Source organism: Mus caroli, chromosome 19 (assembly GCF_900094665.2).
Source record: "Mus caroli chromosome 19, CAROLI_EIJ_v1.1, whole genome shotgun sequence".
In the NCBI taxonomy this organism is placed as follows: Eukaryota; Metazoa; Chordata; class Mammalia; order Rodentia; family Muridae; genus Mus; species Mus caroli.
The window spans coordinates 37,187,200-37,208,988 of NC_034588.1; the positions used below are offsets into that span (position 1 = coordinate 37,187,200).

Sequence of the window (21,789 nt, forward strand, 5' to 3'; positions counted from 1 at the left end):
AAAAAAAAATAAAAAAAATAAATAAATAAATGAGTAATGAGTGTTCATGCTGACTGGTGAGCAGAAGGGCAATTGCAGGATCTACTTGACACCAATTCCTATTGTAGCCACCGTATATAAGGCACAACACCCTCCTCCCCCACCCAGACAGAGCATCAAGGCAAAAATGGGACAGTAAGGCAAATGACTGACAGAGTCAGTTACAGGTCAAGCTTTAAGCACCCAATGCTCTCGAGTACCAGCATTCAAGCAACCTGCACTCACTCCTTCCTGATCTTGAGAATTCAGGCTGTTTGGAAGTCTCCTCACAGGAAGTCAGTGCTGGGTCGGCCATTTATAGACATGTGCCTCACATGCATCAGTAGACTTGTTTGCCCTGTGCTCCCAACTTGGGTGAGACATGACGCCACATCCCTCACCTATGTCTGAAGTGCCCGCCTTGCCTGAGTGGTCCACTCCTACTTCATCAGAGCAAATATACCCATCCTACCTCAATACCAGAAACACACTGCTGACTGCCTGCCTGTCAGGGGAGACCAGGCCCTTTTCTCTCCTTTAACAACATTTAATTAATGAATGGACTAGAGTGGCGTTGAGGTACGAAGCCAGGACTCTGAACGTGCTAAATAACTGATCTACATACATCTTTAACCATGTTAGATGTTGTGCGTGTATGTGATATTTTCGTAGCCCAAACTGCCCTCAAACTGCAGTCCAGTTCTGGGGTTATTATTGTGCACTGCCCACCTAAGCTAAAGCTCCATATAAAAGCAGGGCTCTACCTGCCTGCCATTCCTGAGACCAGAATCAGAACTTTCTCTTCATTCAAGAAAATGAGGCGTCCGTAGCTAGAGCAGTGTGTTACTTTAGATAGGCCTACTGGCAAGTTGGGGCAACAGTGGGAATGACATCACCAAGACCTGAAACCCTGAAGAACAGATCAAGCCCCAACTGCTACCTGACCCAACTTCTGTCCCTTCTGTCACCTGAACTCCTCTGGTGCACACTTCCGTTCTAGCATGTGATGTGACCCCACTTCTCCCCGAGGACAGAGATGGTAGGAGGACTCTGTGAGGATAAGACGGGGCAAATCGGGAAGAATGAGACAGAAAAAAGATCCAGGGTTTGAGTGATCAGCCTGGGGAGACAAACTGCGAACACACTGGCATTTTCACACGACCAAAGCAGTCCCTGGCTTTGAAATCATCACTTCTGCCCTGCTCCGGGCACCCGGTGGGTCAAGGAACACAGCTTCACCTGGCAATATTCTTTTTCTAGTCTCCAGTCTTCTATTTGAAGATGCCTCATGGGCTCTGTAACTTCTGCCCTTGTTTCATTCTCTGTAACAGTGGTTACGGGGATGGAGGATGGCACTCCACAGGGAGAATGCTTGCCTAGGATACAGGAAACACCACATAAACCAAACAGGATGGCACACCTGCAATCCCAGACCTTGGAGGTAAAGACAACGGATCAGGACATTCGAAGCTGGCCTGGGCTATGTGAGACTCTGATTCAACAATAATGACTGTGACCTGTATCTACTGAGACAGCTGTGTCCAGGTCCTAACACTTGCATGATTGGATCATCTTCCCCTTCTCCTCCTCCTTCTCTTCTTCCTCCTCTTCTTCCTCTCCTCCTCCTCTTCCTCCTCCTCCTCGAAGTCCTATTTTTTCACAACTGAGGCACTGAGTTGCTCTAGAGCTCAGGCAGGATCTGAATCAAGTAGCGTGGGAAGAGAGGCCAGACTCCTAGTCTCTCTCCAGCCCTACATCACTCAAGAGAGCAACACTCAGCAAGAAGAGACCCACCTCAGTCCATCCAACATCCTAACCTTCAGCAAACAACCCTCTGTACCTCTGCCTTCTCCACCTACAAAGCAAAGCTAGTCACAGACGTCCAGTGTAGAAACTAGAGTCTTAGGTCTGCCATCCAGTCTGCCTGAAAGAACGGTCTGAAATGAAGCAAGAGCTCTGGACCTGTGCTAGCCACACAACGGTCACCAAGCACAGAGAGTCACTCAGCGTTCAACTGTGGCACACGTGGATGAAAGACTCAAGTTATGTTGGTAGTCCATTTAAATGAATTTACACAGTCACAAGCAGCTAGCGGCTACCATGTTGGACAACTGAGCTCTAGCCTCTGATGCCAGGAGAACGGGTGCCATTTTCCTTTTACCATGATATTCATGGCACCCAGTATATCCTCTGGTGCTTAAAACTATCCACTGAGCAAATCAAAAGCAAAACTCTCTCCAGATATTTTTTAACAGTACTTCATCTCCCTTATCGGTATTGATTCTCCAGCAGTGCTGTCAGTGGGAGGAGAGCCTTGCCTGAGAAGGTGCCCCAGGTCTCCCAAAGCAATCTGTCAGGGAGCCACCCACACCATGAAAGGTCCTCAGTGGAGCCCATTAATCCCTGAAAGTTCCATTCAGCAGTTCTGGCACACAGTTCATAGGCTTAAGAAAGCCAAAGCAAGCTCTGAAAAAGCCCCTAAGTATCTTTAAAAACCTATCTATGTATAATCTATATGTAATTCACTGTCATAGTTAAGATGAAATTTGTTATACTTACAGTATAACAAAATGAGGCTTATTGAACAAGTTCATGACCACAACCCAGCAGGAGGAAAACGATCCTCAAGGGCTAGGGCTGCCATCCTGAACCTTACAGTTCTCTCCACTGACCTCATTATCAACACATCTGAACTTCTCAGCGGCATGAGTGGCCAGGAAATGTGCAATAGGACCCAACATGTAAACCGTTCCTTTGAGAAAACTGCAGACTCTGGCAGACTTACATTATCACGGTCTTTCAAGTTTTCCTCGGTGGAAAAAAAAATCAACATTTGCTCTAATCCACTTATGTGCCAAGGACTGTGGTAGATGCCAAAGACAGGATTATACTTTCCTACATGGTGGCCACAGTCTAGAAAAAGGTAAGATATATGAAGGAGACACTGAGTTAAGCTTTAGAGAAAAACATGGAGCCAACTTTATACCACAACAGATTAACATGGAAAACACCACATGGCCACCTGAGCAGTAACCTCTAGAAGGGTCCGAATACCATGCTATCTTGGTTTAGGATTCTATTGCTGCTACAGAACACCATGACCACAAAGCAAGCTGGGGAAGTAGAGGGTTATTCAGCTCACACTACATCAACAAAGAAAGTCAGGACAGGAGCTCAAGCAGGGCAGAAACCTAGGGGCAGGAACTGATGCAGAGGCCATGGAGGAGTACTGTTGACTGGCTTGCTCCTCATGACTTGCTCAGCCTGCTTTCTTATAGAACCCAGGACCATCAGCCCAGGGACAGACCCACCACTCCAATCACCAATCAAGAAAATGCTCTAGAGGCTTGCCCACAGCCTGATCTTATAAAGGCATTTCTTAATTGCTCTTGGATGACTTTGGCATGTATCAGGTTGGCATAAAACTATGATGCTTTGCACACAACAGCTCCTCAGTACATAGAGCTAAACCAACACCTGACCAAGTGGGTTACCAGACTTCTCAAGATAGCCCATATGGTCACTTACGGGGCAAAACTCAGCTCTGGGCCTCGCCATTCATGATCCCAGCAGTCCAAAATGATGTTTCGTTCTACTTAGCTTAGGAAAAGGCAGAATCTGCCGCCCGTGCTTATGTCTATTTCAAAATAAACCAAGATTTTTGTAAAATTGCATCTTTAGGTCTGTCTGGAAAGCTAATGACTGTAGAAACATGTATTCAATTGTTTAGCAACCACCTCAGGCCTGGGGTCACACCAGAGTGGTAGAGAATGTGCTAGCATGCCCCAAGCCCTGTGTTCCATCCACAGCACCACAAAGGTGCGTGCAGGGGAGAATCTCTGGAGCATGCACGCAGAAGCTTGGGAATTTGGCTAAAGAGATGAAATAAATTTCTGATAAAACCAGAAAGCTGGGCTGGAGAGATGGCTCAGTGGTTAAGAGCACTGACTGCTCTTCTGAAGGTCCCGAGTTCAAATCCCAGCAACCACATGGTGGCTTACAACCATCCATAATGAGATCTGACACCCTTTTCTGGTGTGTCTAAAGACAACTACAGTGTACTTAGATATAATAATAAATAAGTCTTTAAAAAAAAAAAAACAGAAAGCTGAACATTTTTTCCTCTATCTTCTCCTCAAACCCCACTAAAAGAACAAAAGCGAAACTCGATACTTAATGGAAAAAAAATAACAGCACCCAAGACAAGCCAGCAGAACCCCAGGGAGTCACAGCTGATCACCATGCAGCAGCTAAATTGAGATCCTACTTTATCTACTCTGCTAAGTGCCAGCTGAGCAAGGAACCACTAAGTGGCCAACCCCTGGCACAGAACCTGAGGAATGCTCCGAGCTACGGCAGTGGTGATTGGGAGGGGAGCGGTGCGGTGGGGCTAAAGAGGAGCTCCGACTTCCTGAAAGATCAGTCAAGGAGCAGTCAGACCTGGGTTCCTTTCCTGAAGCTACTCACCTGGTACAGTCAGCAGAAGACTCAGGCTCAGCAAGGGGAGGAAGCTCTGACAGTGGGGCAGAATGAAAGCCTTAGAGCAAACAAGATAGCAACAGCCCACTCCTCCTCCCACCACGCACACACATACACACACACACACACACACACACACACACTCACAGAGACTGACACACACACACACAGATACAGACACACAGGCACATAGATACACACAAAGACTGACACACACACAAACACACACACACACAGATACATAAACTGACACACACAGAGATATGCAGGGATACCGACACACACAGATACACAAACTGACACACACACACAGAGACACACACAGAGACAGATAAACATAGAGACTGACACACATAGACAGATACAGAGACTGACATACACACATACAGACACACACACACACACACACACACAGAGCAGGCTAAATTCTCTTTAGGAATCCTTCTGTAGAAAAGACCCAGAAATATCTATGGATGCCTAGGTTTTTCCATTTGGGGAAATAAGCAGGACGGGTCTCTGCTCTATGACCCTACACCCACAGATGCCGGGTCAACAGTTAAGTGTCCACCCTTAAATATAACTGAACAAAGCAATGATCAGCAGGCATGGGAAGATGGCTCCAATGGGAAACACTGAAACCAAAATAAGCAAAAAAGGGGGACTTGGAAAAAACAAAGACAACGCAAAGATCAGCAGAAATTTTCCAAAAGTAATCAAAAATAAAAATAAAGAAGCCAGACATTGAGAAGAACATCTGTAATGCCAGCAAAGAGACAGGCTGAAGAATCTGAAGTTCAAGTCCAGCCTGGGATATGGAGAGAAACGGGTAGGGGACAAAGGGGGAGGGGGAAAAGGAGAGTAGGAGAGAAGGAGAGGGAGGGAAGGAGATGTTACAGAAACTAGGCATCCTTAGGAAGTAAAACATGTACACACATCATGTAAAAACACAAATAAAGACATTAAAAACTGAAAAGGGTTGAGGATAAAGATACCCTTTAAAAATATAAAAGTAATAAAAAAATACGAATTTACAACTTTTCAAACTATGAACTCAGTCTAGGAAGTCTATAATAGGACTTTTGAAGACAAAAATCCAGGAAAATTGAGGAAAAAGTTAATATTCACACATAAGAACTCCTTAGATAGAGGATGTAAGCCTTCTCCAAACTCCAGCCCACTGTTTTCTTGTGTATATCAGAGCCTGGGTTTCGCTAGTTCCAGAGTGTCCGGAGCTCATTATGTATCTGACGAGGGCCTTGCACTCCTGACACCCAGGCCTCCGCTCTCCACTCTCAAGGGCTGAGACGACAACCATGCACTTAGGGCCTGACCCATACCAATCATTTTTAAAACAAGGAGGTCTAAATGTAGGAAATGGAAATGACCAAAAACAAGAACGGTATACTAACTTTCAGCCTCAACACTGGCAACTACAGGAAACTATAACAACGCCCTTAAGGCTCTAATGGAGAGCTGGGATGTGGCATCACACATGTTTAATCCCAGCACCGGGGTGGGGGTGGGGTGGAGCAGAAACAGGCAGATACCTGTGAGTTCAAAGCCAGCCAGGTCTACTACACAATGAGTTCCTAGCCAGCCTGGGCTATAGAAACCCTGTCTAAAAATAATAATAATGAAATAAAACTATAATGGGAAAATGCCTTTCAATAAAAAATTCTAGATAAGCCAAACCACCAACCAAGTACTAACAAAGAATAAGACCACGTAGCGTGTGCAAGTGTGAAATGATCGGCTCCTACAGACCCTCTCTCAGAAACTTCTGGAAGAATAAGACAAAAGATGGAAACAGAGGTGGCAACCCATGGATTGCTTCCAAGCAGGAGTCATGCCACAGGCCTACAGGTCAACAACGAAGAACAGTGGAGAAGGGTGGAGGCTCTGGAAAGGAAGGCTGGTGGGGGAATGTGACAAAATAAAAACATACACATTAGGGCACACAGATGTTTTAGAATACGGTGTAAGCCTTTGGGAACTAAAACAAAAACAACAACAAAAAAAAAACCCTAACTTGAAGAAGTAAGGCCATTAAGTCAGTGAATTCCATTCAAAAGTACCACTAAAGTATACTGTAAGGCTAAGTCACAAACACTGTCTGCTCAGGCAAAACAGTGTTGATAGTATCAATGCAACCAAAAACTGTGATGTTGCCATATTGAGGGGATGGGCAAAAAAGGCTGAAGTTGGGGTAATTCGTAAATAAGAAAGTAATGTCAGGAGAAATAATAAAGGGTGCAAAGTAACTATAATGGAAAAAATAATGACCCCCTCCCTCAAGTGTCCAGATCCTAAGCTCCAGTTGTAAGAACATGTTGAGTTACGTGGCAAAGGGGAACGAAGGTTGCAAATGGAATGAAAATTGCTAAACGGGGCAGGAGGGATGGCTCTGCAATTACGTGTTCTGGCTACTCTTTCAAAATAACTCTTCCAAAGTTCAGTCTCCAGCACCCATATCAGGAAGCTTAGCACTGTCTCTAACTCTATCTAGCTCCAGGGGAATCCAACACCCTCTTCTTGCAGGTACCTACACATACATCATACATGTACATACACACTCACTTTCTCTCTCTCTCTCTCTCTCACACACACACACACACACACACACAGAGGTGGGGAGTGGGGGAGAGAATAAAGAGTAGAGAGGGGGAGGGAGAGGAGAAAGAGAGGGAGAGGGGAAGGGAGAGAGGGAGGGAGAGGGAAAAAAAGAAATTTCTAATTTTGAAAATCGCTAACAACTGATGTTAAGATGGGAGACTGTCCTAGATGATGCAGGCGGCCCACTGTAATTACCAAGCTCCTTAAAGGAGGACGGGGGAACCAGTGATGACACATGATGATCAGAGCCATCAGCAGAAGAGCTCCATCAGCCGTCACGGGCACTGGCTGGGCTGGCTAGTTTTATGACAACTTGACACAGGCGAAGGTCTTCTGAGAGGAGGGAACCTCAATTAAGAAAAATCCCTTCATAAAACCAATCTGTGGCGAGCCTGTGGGGGCATTTTCTTAATTAGTGATTGAAGTGGGAGAGCCCAGCCCCATTGTGGGTGGTGCCATCCCTGGGCTGGTGGTCCTGGGTCCTGTAAGAAAGCAGGCTGAGCAAGCCATGAGGAGCAAGCCAGTTTGGCAGCACCCTTCCATGGCCTCTGTCTGCATCAGCTCCTGCCTCGAGATTCCTGCCCTGCTGGGTTCCTGTCCTGACTTTCTCCCATGACAGACTTAAATATGGAAGTACAAAGCAATTAAACCCTTTCCTCCCCAACTTGCTTTTTGGTGATGGTGTCTCACTGCAGCAATAGAAACCCTAAGATGGCTTTGAAGACAGGAAGGCAGCTTGGAGTAGAGAATGCAGGCAGTCTCTGAGTAATGGCATCAATAAGCAATCAGGCTCTTCTCACCATAAGCACTGGCCTGCCAACACCGTGACTTTAGCTCTATGAGACCCTTCTCAGATTCCTAAAAGGAGCTAACAGAAGCAAGCCTGGGGGCCTGAACAGAGTCTGAGAGATGTGTGTGTGTGTGTGTGTGACTGATAGACAGAGATGAGAGATGGAGAGAGATGAGAGTAAGACAGAGAGTCTGAGAGGTGTGTGTGTGTGTGTATGTGTGTGTGTGTGTGTGTGTGTGTGTGTGTGTGTAACAGGTATAGAATCCTCTCTCTTTCCAGAACTCCCAATATGGTGGAAGAAGACTGGAAAAAGACAAGGAAGCCAACAAGAATAACAGAAACAGGTGAGCAGAGGAAGGAAGACACCTCGGATGTGAGGGAGTCTGAAAGTAGGAGGCACTGCAAAGAGACAAAGGCCCCTCCCTGGTAAGGGAACAAACCTTTCTGTGGGAGGAGCCTGCCTCTGAGGACCTGGGAAAGCCAGTAAGTAAGGCTGAAGTAAGGCTCTCAACACCAACAGATCTGAGGTTCTCCATACTGCTGGCTTCTCCAGCTGGGTCAGAGACTGCTGTGAACACTTGGAGAGAGGCCAGGATAAACAAAGTGTTTTCCTAACCATCAACTCTATACAACAGCAAAGCAATCTAAATACGTTTACACTAAAACCATCACAGATATGACAGAGTCGAACACAAAACTCAGGTAGATTTTTTAGTATAAAAAGTGGAGACTTCAAGGTACCTTCTTGCTCTTAAGGGTCCCTTTAGGCACTGAACTCACTGACCACTGAGCATAAAGACTCAATGATGGGGTTGGAGAGAAGGCTGGGCAGTTAAGAGTGCTTCCCACTCTTGCAGAGGACCAGAGTTCAATTCCCAGCACCAATGTTAGATAACGAGAAACTGCCTATTATAACTCGAGCTCCCAGAGATCTGACACCCTCTCCTGGCCTTCAAAGGCATCTGCAGAGATATGCACATATGAAATATGTCCACAGTCAGACTGACAGACAGACAGACATACACACACACATATTAAAATAAACAAAATGTTTAAAAGACTCTATCTTGTCTGTAATAAACCAGAAACAGAAAGACATTAAGAACCTCAATTCACACCAGGCAGTGGTGGCACACATGCCTTTAATCCCAGCACCTGGGAGGCAGAGGCAGGCGGATTTCTGAGTTCGAGGCCAGCCTGGTCTACAGAGTGAGTTCCAGGACAGCCAGGGCTACAAAGAGAAACCCTGTCTCAAAAAAACAAAAAACAAAAACCTCAATACACTTCCATCACACATCACAGCATCTAGAGTTTTACCCCAGCAACCTGCTGGTGTATGGTTCTGCCTAAGGTGGGCACAGGATAGGCCTGAGTTCAACCCAACATTCATTGGAAAAGTGGTAAGTATCTCTTTTCTAGAGGGTTGTGTGTCCAGCTACAGACAGTTGGGTTAGTCTAGCCTAGGAAACACAATCATCACACTCAATTCTCCCTGGATGGCAGTAGCCTGCCCTCTTCCCACCAGACTCACTGACAAGAGACCCATATCTACCACTAGCCCTTGTACAGTTTAAGCCTTCTTATGAAACACATTAACAATGCTTCTTCCATTGAAGGAAGAAACAGGATGCACTTCTTGGGACAGGGTGTCCCTGGTGGCTCACAATATAAGGGTGGAAATGTGTTCTGCTGTTATAGCTGGTTTTGTTTTTAAAACAATAACCACATGACAGAGACTTTAGGAAAAAAAAGAAGGTTTTTTTTTTCTCTAGAAAGAGTCAGTGCTGACCTCAGACAAGAAGGGGGAGGGGAAAATCAATGGAAGGCCACACAGAAATAAAAAGCAGTTTAATTGGGTTTGCTTTTTTGTTTTGCGTGTAAAATACATATATAGTCAAAGACATAAACTGCTTTTAAATTAAGAACAGAGAACATGAAATTTTAATGAGGCAATAATACACTAAAACACACTACAAAGATATATTACTAAGAGGATGAGGGAAGAGAGCAAGGAGAAGAACACAAGAGGAAGGGAGAAAAAAAAAAACAAACGGCCACAGGAAAGATATGCAGGCGAAAAGCCTCGAAAACAACAAGATACAGGGCCTCACAAAGTGCCTGAAGCCTGAAGAAGCCACAGAGAGACTTCTTCATACCTGGGAGCTGGCCCGAGGAAGGCAAGCTCCTCACTGTTGGCTGTTGGCTTGGGCCCCAGACGTCAAAGAATTATCATCTTTTATCCTTGCCTTTGAATAGTTAATGCTCTGGTTACCCACTGCTCCCCACCCTTTAATTGCTCACTGAAACGTGAGGTTTAGCACTAACGCAGGTCACAGGCCAGGGCCTCCCTACCTCCTAAAGATGATGAGCCACCGTTCAGGAGCTCTCCTCTGAAAAGGCAAGACATGAAATGCTCTCTCAGAGAATGTATGATGGAAGGTTAGATGGGAAAATTCTACCTCCATGAAAAAGAGATTCATTCCATGGAAAACTTTAAGGCTTGTATCGGAAATGTAAAAGCAAACAAACAAACAAACAAACAAAAAAAAAATACACACACACAAAACTGGAATTGCAGCAGAACTGGGCCCAACGTCAGCTCTCCTCAGCCCTCTCCTCAGCACACCTAACGCCCCTGAGTGTTTGAGTTCTCCCGGCTCTGGCTAAAGGTCTTGCTTGGCTCTGATCAAGCAGCTTCAACCTCATTCTACAATCAGAGTCAGCAAGGAAAATCTGTGGCAGGATCAGGGCACTTAACACCTCCACATCACCCACACGCGCACACACACACTTACGTGCACATGCGCCCATGGGCACACACGAGCACACTCATCACACATATACACACACACATACACTCATCTAAGGGGCTCTGATCCTTACTTCATTCCAAGGACACAGGACTGCTCTACTCCTGGCTCCAAAGGCTGAAGCTATGGAGTCTCCAGTCTCCCCCTTCATCTCTTGTTCCCTCCTCATCTTTCTCCTTCCCATCTTAGGCTCCTCTCACAAAAGGGAGGGCCTTACTCTGGACCACAAGACCCAGATCCTTATCCCCCTCTGCACCTTGCTAGGCGAGAAAGACCTCAGACAAATGGCCACACCTCCCCAGCATCACTCCTCAGTGAGGGCCTCGAGAGATCAATCATGGTCCCCCTCCCCATGTTCCCAATATTTAAACGCTCACCTGTGCAATCATAAATAAAACACAGGCGGGGAGGGAATGAATTATAGAAATGCCCTTTCCTCCGCAATCTGTCATCCCATCCTCACCTCCCCCACATACCAACTCGCTCCGACGTCCACGTCTCTCACTCTGGATCACTCTAGCCCTGAATTATTTACATACTCTAAAACCACATGAATCGCACCAATCAAGGAAAAGGTAGTCTGACTCCAACAGGAGCCCGAGCTCTCGAGTGCTTCTTCAGTGGTCTTGCTTAAATACTCAGAATTTAACATCTGACAAGCAAACAGCAAAGAATCTAACATCGCCGTCACAAAATGTACTTGTGAACTTAAACTAAATGGTGCTTTTGGGAACCCTAGAAAGTCACCACTCTAAAGTCTCTTATTTTACCAACAGGAACAGAGCATATGCCACAAGCTCAGCTCAAGGCCCAGAGGATGCTGACCAGAGCCAAAGCCAGCCTGCTTCTGGTACAAGCTTACATCCAAAATAAAAAATTTTTTTTGATCATCTATTCCTCCTTGAAGGCTAGTTAAATCCTAAATTACCAGTGAGTGCCTTCCACATCCACATCCAGAGAAGGGTCCAGGGAGAGTGGTGTTTCGAAGACAAGGACACTACCAGTGCCACAAGCGAAGCTCTCTTCCCTCCCCGGACCCTATCTCTCCACACCCAGCAATCTGCATCCAACTCTATTTTGGAGAAGAAACAGAAGAGCTGAACCGGTCTTTGTTCTGCCAGGAAGAAGCAATTTTCTTTTCTTCTTTGCCATATTTACAACCCCATCCCAATATTCCCAATCTCTTCAAAAAGTTTACAGAAATTCAACTGCTTTAACAAAAAAAAAAAAAAAACAAAAAAAAAAAAAAGGAGGTAGAGCCAACAAAAGGGGGTTGTCCTACAGAGGGCAACCAGCACTTCTTTCAGGTACTAATGGCCTGCAGGGAAGTCACCAGACTGTTACCACAGGTCCTTAGGCTAAGGAATATACCATCTTTGACTCCCTACCCTAAGAACTACTAACCCTTCCTAATCTGCATCAAAGGTGCCCCAGGCAGAGGTGGGCTAACAGACCACCTTTCTCCCCTCAGGCTCAAAAAGACCTCAGGGCTGGGCTGGCCAGGAGTTATTTAAGGCGGCAGCAGGAGGGTGGGGCAAAAAAACTGTTGGCAGTATCTTCCTCCTCCACCCCTCCCCCTCACAGCCAACACACCTCACCCTGTAGACATCTCACTCACTCACTGAAGGCTGAAGCTATAAAATCTCCCAATGTGTGTTTTCTGTCATTGGCACTGCTGTCCCCTGCTGCTGCCCACCCCACTTTTAATCCACCCTTCGATCACCACCTCGATATCTTTCCGGCCAAAACACACACTTAAATGTAAAGAGGGGGTATTAAAAAAATCAAAAAAGCATGTGGTAAGACAAGCTGTCCCTGGCCTTCTCCAAGGAAGAAAAAGGACACACCAGTGTTGGGGACTGGAAGATGGGTGGGGGGATCAGTCAGCGGCCTAACATGCCTGGCAGGTTCTATGGTGTCTCTAGATGAACCTCCCGCCTACTGACAGTGAAATCAATTTTAGCAATTTCGGTAGGTCGGCCGTGTGACAGTGACAACAGGGGCATCCCAGAGCTCAGCGATTCAAACAAAAAATCCAAAGGCTCGTCCAGAACATGCTGGGAAAACCCTCGGACAGGATGAAATGAGCCGGCTCAGAGGGATCTTCTGCTTCTATGTAGCAATGCATAATAAATTCTGTCTGCCCGGAAAAAGCACTGATGAATTTCAAAGGCATAGTATGACACGCAGAGGTTCCAGGATACAGAAATCGACAGCACATCGCCCTTCAAAGAAGCATAATGACTTTAAGCCTCCTTTCCCTCCTATCTCGAATGTCACCACCGCTTATCAGGGAGAAGACGTTGGAAACCCCGGGAGGGACAGCCTGGGAAATAAGAGAAAGGAGTAGCTTTAGGTCCCTTTGGTGATGGGCTGCCCTGCAAGATGCTGTCATCCAGTCATCCAGGGAAGCATGAAGGGGCCTGGGCGGTGAGCGGAAGCACCGTATACCCAGACACACACCCACCAACACGCGCGGATGCAGGCTGGTCTGGGCCAGCAGCGTAGTCCTTGCCCCCCTCCCGCCGCCCTCGGCTTTGGGGATGGAGTGGAAGGGTGTGCTGATGAATGAATACACCTGAGATGCCTCCATCCTGACACTTGCGTCCTTCTTCCTCTGGCCACTGCAGAAAAGACCCTCAGTAGTTTCACTTTCCAACGCAAACCCACCAGGGCTCTCCCGTCTCCATCCACCCACACTGCAGCCAGGCTGAAGCGGGTGGACATTCCCTCCTAAGCAGAGGCCATGATCGCACTTACCTTCACCTACCAAAAACGAAAAGGCATAAAGAAACCTGGAATCCCCAAAGCTCCCCGCGTCCTAGCAACTTTTCTTGAAGGGATGGGGAGAGAGGACACGGAGCAGCCGGGAGACACGGCTCGGCGAAGGTCCCCCGCGGCCACCCAGGGATGCTCTGGGAGAAGGGGGGCCCCCAGGTCCCTCCAACAGCTGGCCCTTTAAAAGCACCTCCTCCGCGCGCGGAACAAAGGCGCCGCTCCGGGGGCCCGCTGCGCCCGCCCGGGAGCTGCCGCCGGAGAGCGCAGCCGCCGCCCGCTTACCTCGCGGGTCCCCGGCAAGGGCTTGCGCGCGTCCAGCCCGGCTCGCGCTCCACGCTGCAGTCAGCCCCGCTCTGTTTTTCTGCTACTCCGAGCTGACTTCACCGACACTGGGGCCGGCCAATGGGCGGCGGCGACCAGCCCCTCATTAGCATGGCCTGGAACCGTCCACTCCGGCAGCGCCCAGGGGGCGGGGCCTGGCCGGCCGTGACAGGAAGGGGCGTGTGCGCCAATGGGGAGGCGAGGAAGAGCCCGCCGCCAAGCCTGCGTCCCTGTGAGCGGGGCGCGCGCCCGCGGATCCCCGCGGATAACGCGCGCGCACCCGCTAACCCTTTCTGCCCTGGGCTGCCCGCGAGTGACTCCAGACGCTGGCCCTGTGGTCTCTATAAGGGTTTGCCCACAGAGAGCTTGAAAAGAACAGTAAGCGTAAAATAACAGTGTGTCCTAGCTATAAACAAATTATTTAACCCTGTGCCCTTTTGCTGATCTGTAAAATGGCACCATAATTCCTCTTGATAAAATGTAGTGAATAAAAGCTTGCCAATGGCGCTGTCAGTCTGATTATATTCTACCAGACAGTTGCCTAATGCTCCCTATTTTCTTATATTTTCTCATTTGATTTTCCCAGCCTTGTGACAAAGACGTTGTTACTAGTTTCTCGTTTTATTTTTTTTATTTTATTTTTTTTTTTTTGGACAAACGGCTCACGTATTCTAGTGTGGCCTCAAACTCACCGTGCAGCCAAAGATGATCCTTAATTCCACCTTCTGGGATTAGAGGCTGCCCCACATACTCACACCCCAGGCCAACCTCCTAACTCAGCCTCTAGAGCGGATTATTGGCTGCACCACTTTGCAAGTTGGGGAGAAAAGAGTTTATTTGGCTTACACTTCCACAACACTGTTCCCCATTGAAGGAAGTCAGGACAGGAACTCAAACAGGGCAGGAATCAGGAAGCTGATGCAGGTGACACAGAGGGATACCACTTACTGGCTTGCTCTCCATGGCTTGCTTAGTCTGTTTTCATATAGAATCCAAGACCATGAGCTCAGGATGGCCCATCCACAATGGGTTGGAACCTCCCCCATCAGTCACTAATTTAAAAAAATGCCCTACAGGCTTGCCTACAGCCCCATCTTATGGAGGCATTTTCTTAATTGAGGTTCCCTCCCCTCAGATGACCTGAGCCTGTGTCAACTTGACTTAAAACTTTCCAACACAACAGAATAGTCACCTGAGCACAATTAATTCTTTTCTGCTATCTTGGGCAAGAATCTTCAGCCCAACTGTGTTCCTAGTTAGCAGGCTGTGTGGTGAGGTAAGAATAGGACCTGGTGAGTGCACAGGCAAGGGGAACCCTGTCTGTAAAGGTTGTTAGATGTCAGGGAACAGTGACAGGTCCTGGCTGAGCACCTGCTGTCCTCCATTCTGTTGTCTGTGTATTTTAATTGAAGACTTCTAAGCTGTCTGGGAGCTCGTGCTATAACCAAGGAAACAAGAAGCCTCCAGAGAACCCGGGGTCCCTCAGCACACGACTCTGCCTCGCCCAGACCTCACCCTGTTGCTTTGTAAAACACACTTCCCAGGCTCTGCTGTTACCTTATGCTACAGTCTGGACAACCAGCTCTCTGGTCTATAAAGTAATAAAGCAACAAGTATTAATGTGCCTGTCTGGCCTGCTGTGCACTGTTGCACCAGGGCTGTGAGGTTTATATGCACTGCTACACACCTAACAACAAACATAGCTAAAGGCACATTGATACTAGGAGATTGTCCAAAGAGAGAGGAAATAGAAGGCAGAGAAACTGAGGCAACAAGGTTTAGAATACACACACACACACATACACACAATGTCAGAACAACTCAATGTTCAGTTTGGGGTTGGAGAGATGACTCAGTGGTTAAGAGCACTGACTCTTCTTCCAGAGGTCCAGAGTTCAATTCCCAGCATCCACATGTTAGCTCACAACCATCTGTATATAATGGGATCTGATGCCCTCTTCTGTTGTGTCTGAAGACAGCTACACTGTACTTATATACATTAAATATACACCATTTAACAGAATACTAGGTAGCTATGAAAAATGAGGAAGTATTTTTGGTCATTTTAAAGGGGTGGGGAGCTGTGGAATTGGCTTAATAGTTCAGAGCGCTTATTCTCTTGCTGAGTACCCAGTTCAGTTTCTAGTGCACACACAATGGCTCACAACCATCAGTAAGCCACCATGGCCCGCTGTTTCCATAGCAACACTCAAAAATGCTTATATTATTGAATGGGAAGGATGATTGAAAACTGATGTGTAAAATCTCATTACAATTTTTCCTCTAGAATTATGTATAAATATTTTTGTTCATCTTTGTTTTTCTGATTTTTTTCCCTTTATAAACATCTATCAAGCCAAGTGGTGGTAGCACATGCCGTTAATCCCAGAGACAGAGGCAAGCAGATCTCTGAGTTCAAGGCCAGCCTGATCTACTGAATGAGTTCCAGGAGAGCCCAGGCTACAGAGTAAAACTCTATCTCAAAAAACAAACAAACAAACAAACAAACAAAAAGTTATCAGATTATCCAGTGAACTTTTTAAAAAAATAATTATTTAAAAATGAAACACCAGACTGTACTCAGGAAATTTTGAATTCTACTCAAGGCCATTCTTAGAAATGAGAAACTGAAACTCAAGAGACCTAAAAAGAGGTTGAACTCTTGAACTAACCCCTTAGTAGCTTCAGCAACTGTCCCATTCCTCACGGGAAAGCATAAAGTGAGGTGTCTAAGAGAGACAGAGAAATCTGGAAAAGACAGGAAGGTGGCAAGTAGAAGAGACAGAGAGGAAGCAAAACATATCTAAGACATCTCTTCCATGAAGACCAGAATATGGTAGCTTGCTTCTGTGATACCAGCACTTGGAAGACTGGGGCAAATGTTCAAAGTCGGCTTAGGCTACCCAGTGAGACCCAGTCTCAAAGAGCAGCTCCCAAACTGTGGTCTAATAATAGTTCACAATAAAAGCAACCTAAGAAATTATTAGGTTTAATTAGACGACTCATTCCTATCTCCAGCCATTCACTGATTCATCTGGGAGGGAGGCCTGGTGCTATAGATGTGGCAAGAGTAAGTTCTGTCGTCTCCCTGTTGCCCCAAGGTGAGGCCTAAGGAGGCAGAGAACCAGTCAAGTTCACGTAGGCTGTGCTGGTTAGTTTTATGTCAACTTGACACAAGGTAGTGTCATCAGAGAGAAGGAAATCTCAATGAAGGCTATGCCTTCATAAGATAGGACTATAGGGCATTTTCTTAATTAGTGACTGATGGGGGAGGGCCCATCCCACTGTGAATCCTTGTGCCATCCTTGGTCTGGTGATTCCTGGGTTCTATAGAAAAGCAGGTTGAGCAAGCTATGATGAACAAGCCAGTAAGCAGCACCCCTCCATTTGTTTCTGCATCAGCTCCTGCCTCCAGATTCCTACCCTGTTGGAGTTCTTGCCCTGACATCCTTCAGTGATGAACTATGATGTGGAAGTATAAACCGTATAAACCCTTTCCTCCCCAAGTTACTTTTGGTCATGGTGTTTCATCACAGCAACAGAAACCTTGACTAGGACGTGGGCCAAGGCCACACGAAAGGCAAGCAGCCTACACTGAGAAATACCCCACACTTGCTTTAATGGTGTGATTGCCTCTCTTGGAGTTCTTTTATTTTCATACAAAAGATCCTGAATTTTTATTTTGAACTAGACCCTTGGGTTAGGGATATATCTCAATGGTAGAACACCTGCCTAGCATGTGTTAGGCCCTAGGTTTGATCAAAGAACTGGGCCCTATAAATAATGTAACTGGTCTTAAGGCGAGGAGACCCCAGGGCCTAAGGGGTAAAACTGAGGTCATTCATTCTCAACCTTCCAAATGCTACAACCCTGTAATAGAGTTCCTCATGTCGTGGTGACCCCCAACCATAAATTATTATTTCGTTAGTACTTCATAACTGTAATTTTGCTACTGCTATGAATCATAATGTAAATATATGATATGTAGAATATGAGACAGCCAGAGAGGTCACGACCCATAGGTCAAGCACCACTGGCCTTGATTATAGATGAGGGCTCTCTATATCACAACTGTGTCTCTCGTATAGCTCACTTTCATTCCCAGCTCCCCAGGGATATGGGGAGGCCCCTGCATCCCAGACCCACAACACTTCACCTCTATCTTTCATGTGGAACGTCGCATATTTGACATGACGTAGTGTATTTCTCTGTAGTTTTATTCCTCCGCCCCTCTTTACGTAGACTGTAAATGCCACAAACTCTCAGCCTGGGCCGCTCATCATAATGGGCCTTACTACTGTTCCTCTCACACTGAAAAAAAAAAAAATCTACTTAAGTTTAATTTAATCTCATTAGTAACTCCTCATTTTCACTTCATGTGCCTCAGATTGTTCCCAGCAGTGTCTTCTACTACTGGAAACAGAAGTAAACTATGAAGCAGGAGAGTCCTGCATACAAACCGGAGTCAGCACCAAGCTCTAGAGTCACCCACAGGCCATCTATCTCCCTGAGGAATCAAGAGAGGAAGAAACAAGGCTGCACAGACAACCTGAGTCACCAGCCTTCCTTCTGTCTATCCCTGGGGTTGCACAGCTTTAGTGACAGATCTCTAGATGACAGTGGCAAACTTTAGAAACAGTAAAATTTCCTTAATGAACAGATTCTCATCTAGGCATGGCAGTACAGGGGAGGGCAAAATTTATGCCTAAAATGTACAGAACTGATATAAACAATGGACACACACACCATACTATAGCTCAGTGCCTGGGTTCCATTCCCAGAACCACAGAAAGAAAAAAAGAAAGAAAGAAAGAAAGAAAGAAAGAAAAGGAAAGGAAAGGAAAGGAAAGGAAAGGAAAGGAAAGGAAAGGAAAGGAAAGGAAAGAAAAGAAAAGAAAAGAAAAGAAAAGAAAAGAAAAGAAAAGAAAAGAAAAGAAAAAAGGCTTGATGGAATGGAATGTCACTTCCAAGAATTCCACATTCTTTGAAAGCCTATGACTATGAACATAGTCACTGCCTTAGGGAAACTTGATGGAATGAGTGGGGAGTGGAGATTGGTCAGGACATGTCTCAGGAGCCAGGTCAAAAACAACAAGAGCAATGAGGATGTATACATGACTACTCAGAATAAATATAAATCATTAACACCAAGATTCCAGTTATCAGCCCCGTGTTTATCACCCACAAACATGTATTCAGATGTGTTCTATACTGTTCCTTGGGTGAAGGCTTGCATTCACAAGGGAACCCCAAGTACTATATTGTGTTTGACCGAGAGTGCAAGGTTTGACTTGGACATTTTCACATGTTCTTAGAGAGTCAAAATAATTATGATTTAAAAAATGGGCCTTTGGTAGAAATCAGGCTGCAAAGCTGTCAGCCACTGTGTTGGCACAGTGTGTAACCAGTGTGTGTCCCTAGAGAAGGGCCCACACCCTTGGCTGGGAACTTAGCAGATATAAAGACAAGGTGGCCTGCTGAAGGTGTTGCTAAGAGATGTATCTCTTCTGGTTGGGACAGGAGAGTTGAGAGTCGTCGGTTAGAAAATGTCTCAGAAGACTTTCTTCTGTGGAATAATCTAACTCATGGACTGTTTACTTGAGAAACCCACGTTTAGGGTGGGTACCCACAGCTGACAACTCTCCAAGAAGCCTTCCAACTGAGGCTGGGGAGAGGGGGGAGGGGATGCAGGAGGAGGAATGTGGGGAGGTTGACACAGAGAAAGAGAAAAAGGACAGAGAATGCAGAGAGCCAGAGAGACCATGTCGGATGGTCTGGCAGGGAAAATACAGCAACTTCAGGAACGGGGCAACTAACCTTAGGAAACAAATGTAAATTTAATAAGGTTTTAAAAACCAACAGCAGTGATGTTAAAGAGAGTAACTGGCTTTCCAGAAGCTGCGGGAGACTTATCAGAGGTAATTGGAAGAGTTCACTGAGGGACTCGTTGCAGAAGACCAAATTAAGTCACAAGGATGCCTCGGGATGGGAGTTTCTGCTTCGTGAGCATTTATCAAAAGAAGTACCGAGTGGAAAGAACAGAGAGAGACGGCTGAGGTACTCACAAGGTTTCAGGACCTTCATTACCTCAGCACATCTGTCCTGCCCCAAACATGGCTGCCTTGTCCCCATTCAGTAAAACTTAATTCCTTTATTACCTCAACCCATTGCCCGGCATAGCAGTGTTGTCCCCAGGCCACACCTCTTAGGGAATCTTACTGCCTGCTTCCCTGACTAGCTGACCCCCCTGAGGCACTCAGTGAGAGGAAGTATGGGAAAGTTGCCTATTCCCAGGGGCATTTGGCAGTGAAAGCAAGGTTTGCCTAGCCTGCCTGGCTCTGCAGGTGAGAAAAAAATTAATCAGACTGGGAATGTAAACTCAGAGATAGAGTGCTTGCCTAGCATACCTATAAGGCCTTAAGTTCAATTCCCAGCATCAAAAGGAAGGAAGGAAGGAAGGAAGGAAGGAAGGGAGGGAGGGAGGGAGGGAGGGAGGGAGGAAGAAAGGAAGGATCCAGGAATAATGACCAGTGAAAGATAGAGCAAGAACAGGTGGACTCTGTATAAAAGAGAACCAGTTTTTTCCAGCTGCCTACAGCACAGAGAAAGAGTGCTGCCAATAAGCTCTCATAGAGGAACGCAAGAGCCCCAGCAGAGCCAGAGGCAGCCCCTTTGCTTGGATTCAGTATGACCCTAGATAAGACTGTGAGGTGAATGTTGGATCAGTGAGTCTTCCCAGAAGTTGCTGCATCTAGACTTCTGACAACCAAAGGTCAGAAAGGCTGGGCACATCGCCACACAAGCAAGGCTGGGGTTGTGGAAAGAGAACTCTCTGCTATCCAAGTTATAAACATTATATGGTTGCTATACTGGCTGCTGTACTTGACATAAACTTGAGTTATCACAGAGAAAGGAGCCTCCCTTGAGGAAATGCCTCCGTGAGATCCAGCTATAAGGCATTTTCTCAATTAGTGATCAAGTGGGGAGGGAGGGCCTAGCCCATTGTGGTGCCATCCCTGGGCTGGTAGTCTTGGGTTCTCTAAGAAAGCAAGCTGAGCAAGCCAGGGGAAGCAAGCCAGTAAAGAACATCCTTCCATGGCCATCAGCTCCTTCTTCCTGACCTACTTGAGTTCCAGTCCTGACTTTCTTTGGTGATGAACAGCAGTATGGAAGTGTAAGCCGAATGAACCCTTTCCTCCCCACCTTGCTTCTTGTTCATGTTTTATGCAGGAATAGAAACCCTGACTAAGACAGCTGCCTACAGTTCTCCAGGTCCTCACTCAGAGCTGGAGAACCAGAAAATGGGGATGAAGCCCATTCCACCCACCCCTGCTATGCTTTGTCTCCTGGGAGAGATTGATAGATTCATAGTCAGTTGTAAAACTGTGGTAAATATTATGGTCAGCAAGCCAATTTGTAAGGTTGTATGACCACCTAACACAGCTATCTAACTCCAGAACATTTTCATCATTGTAAAAATCATATCCTATTCCTATCCCTGCCAGCAGGTACCTCACACATGCCTTCACCTCTCCATCCCTGGCAGTCACTGCTATATCTTCTGTATCTGTAGATTTGCCTGCTCTGAACATCTCAAATGAAAGGAATCATACAACAGGTTGCTCTTCTGCCTGGCTCCACCCATTTATAAGGCTCACCTTTGTAGCATGCGTCAGTACTTTGCTCCTTTCCAATAATGGAATAATATTCCATTATATAGATATGTTACATTTCTTATCTACTCACAACTCCATGGACATCTGTGTTGTTTCTACTTATTGGCTGTTATCAACAATACTGCTACGGACGAACGAACCTTATCAAACAATGTTTTGAATGAACGTGTGTTTTCAGTTCTCCTGGGCACATAAGTGGGTCATACACTATGTTTTACTTCTTAGGGAACTAACAGGTTGTTCCCAAAGCAGCTGTGCCATTTGCCATTCACACACACACACACACACACACACACACACACAC

At 46.3% G+C, this 21,789-nt stretch overlaps 1 protein-coding gene across 6 annotated transcripts in view; it reads right to left on the minus strand.

Moving 5' to 3' along the window:
* The window catches only part of Sorbs1 (sorbin and SH3 domain containing 1), a 226,148-nt gene extending 212,269 nt beyond the window's left edge, over positions 1 to 13,879 (minus strand). For 3 of the 6 annotated variants that reach the window (XM_021151941.2, XM_021151940.2, XM_029472838.1), the window contains exon 1: positions 13,771 to 13,869. The gene's annotated coding sequence lies outside the window, so the exon portion shown is untranslated. Of the gene's footprint in view, positions 1 to 13,470; positions 13,666 to 13,770 lie in introns of those variants that run through there. The other 3 variants (XM_029472826.1, XM_029472833.1, XM_029472830.1) reach the window with 3 other exon arrangements.
* Positions 13,880 to 21,789: the final 7,910 nt, after the last annotated feature.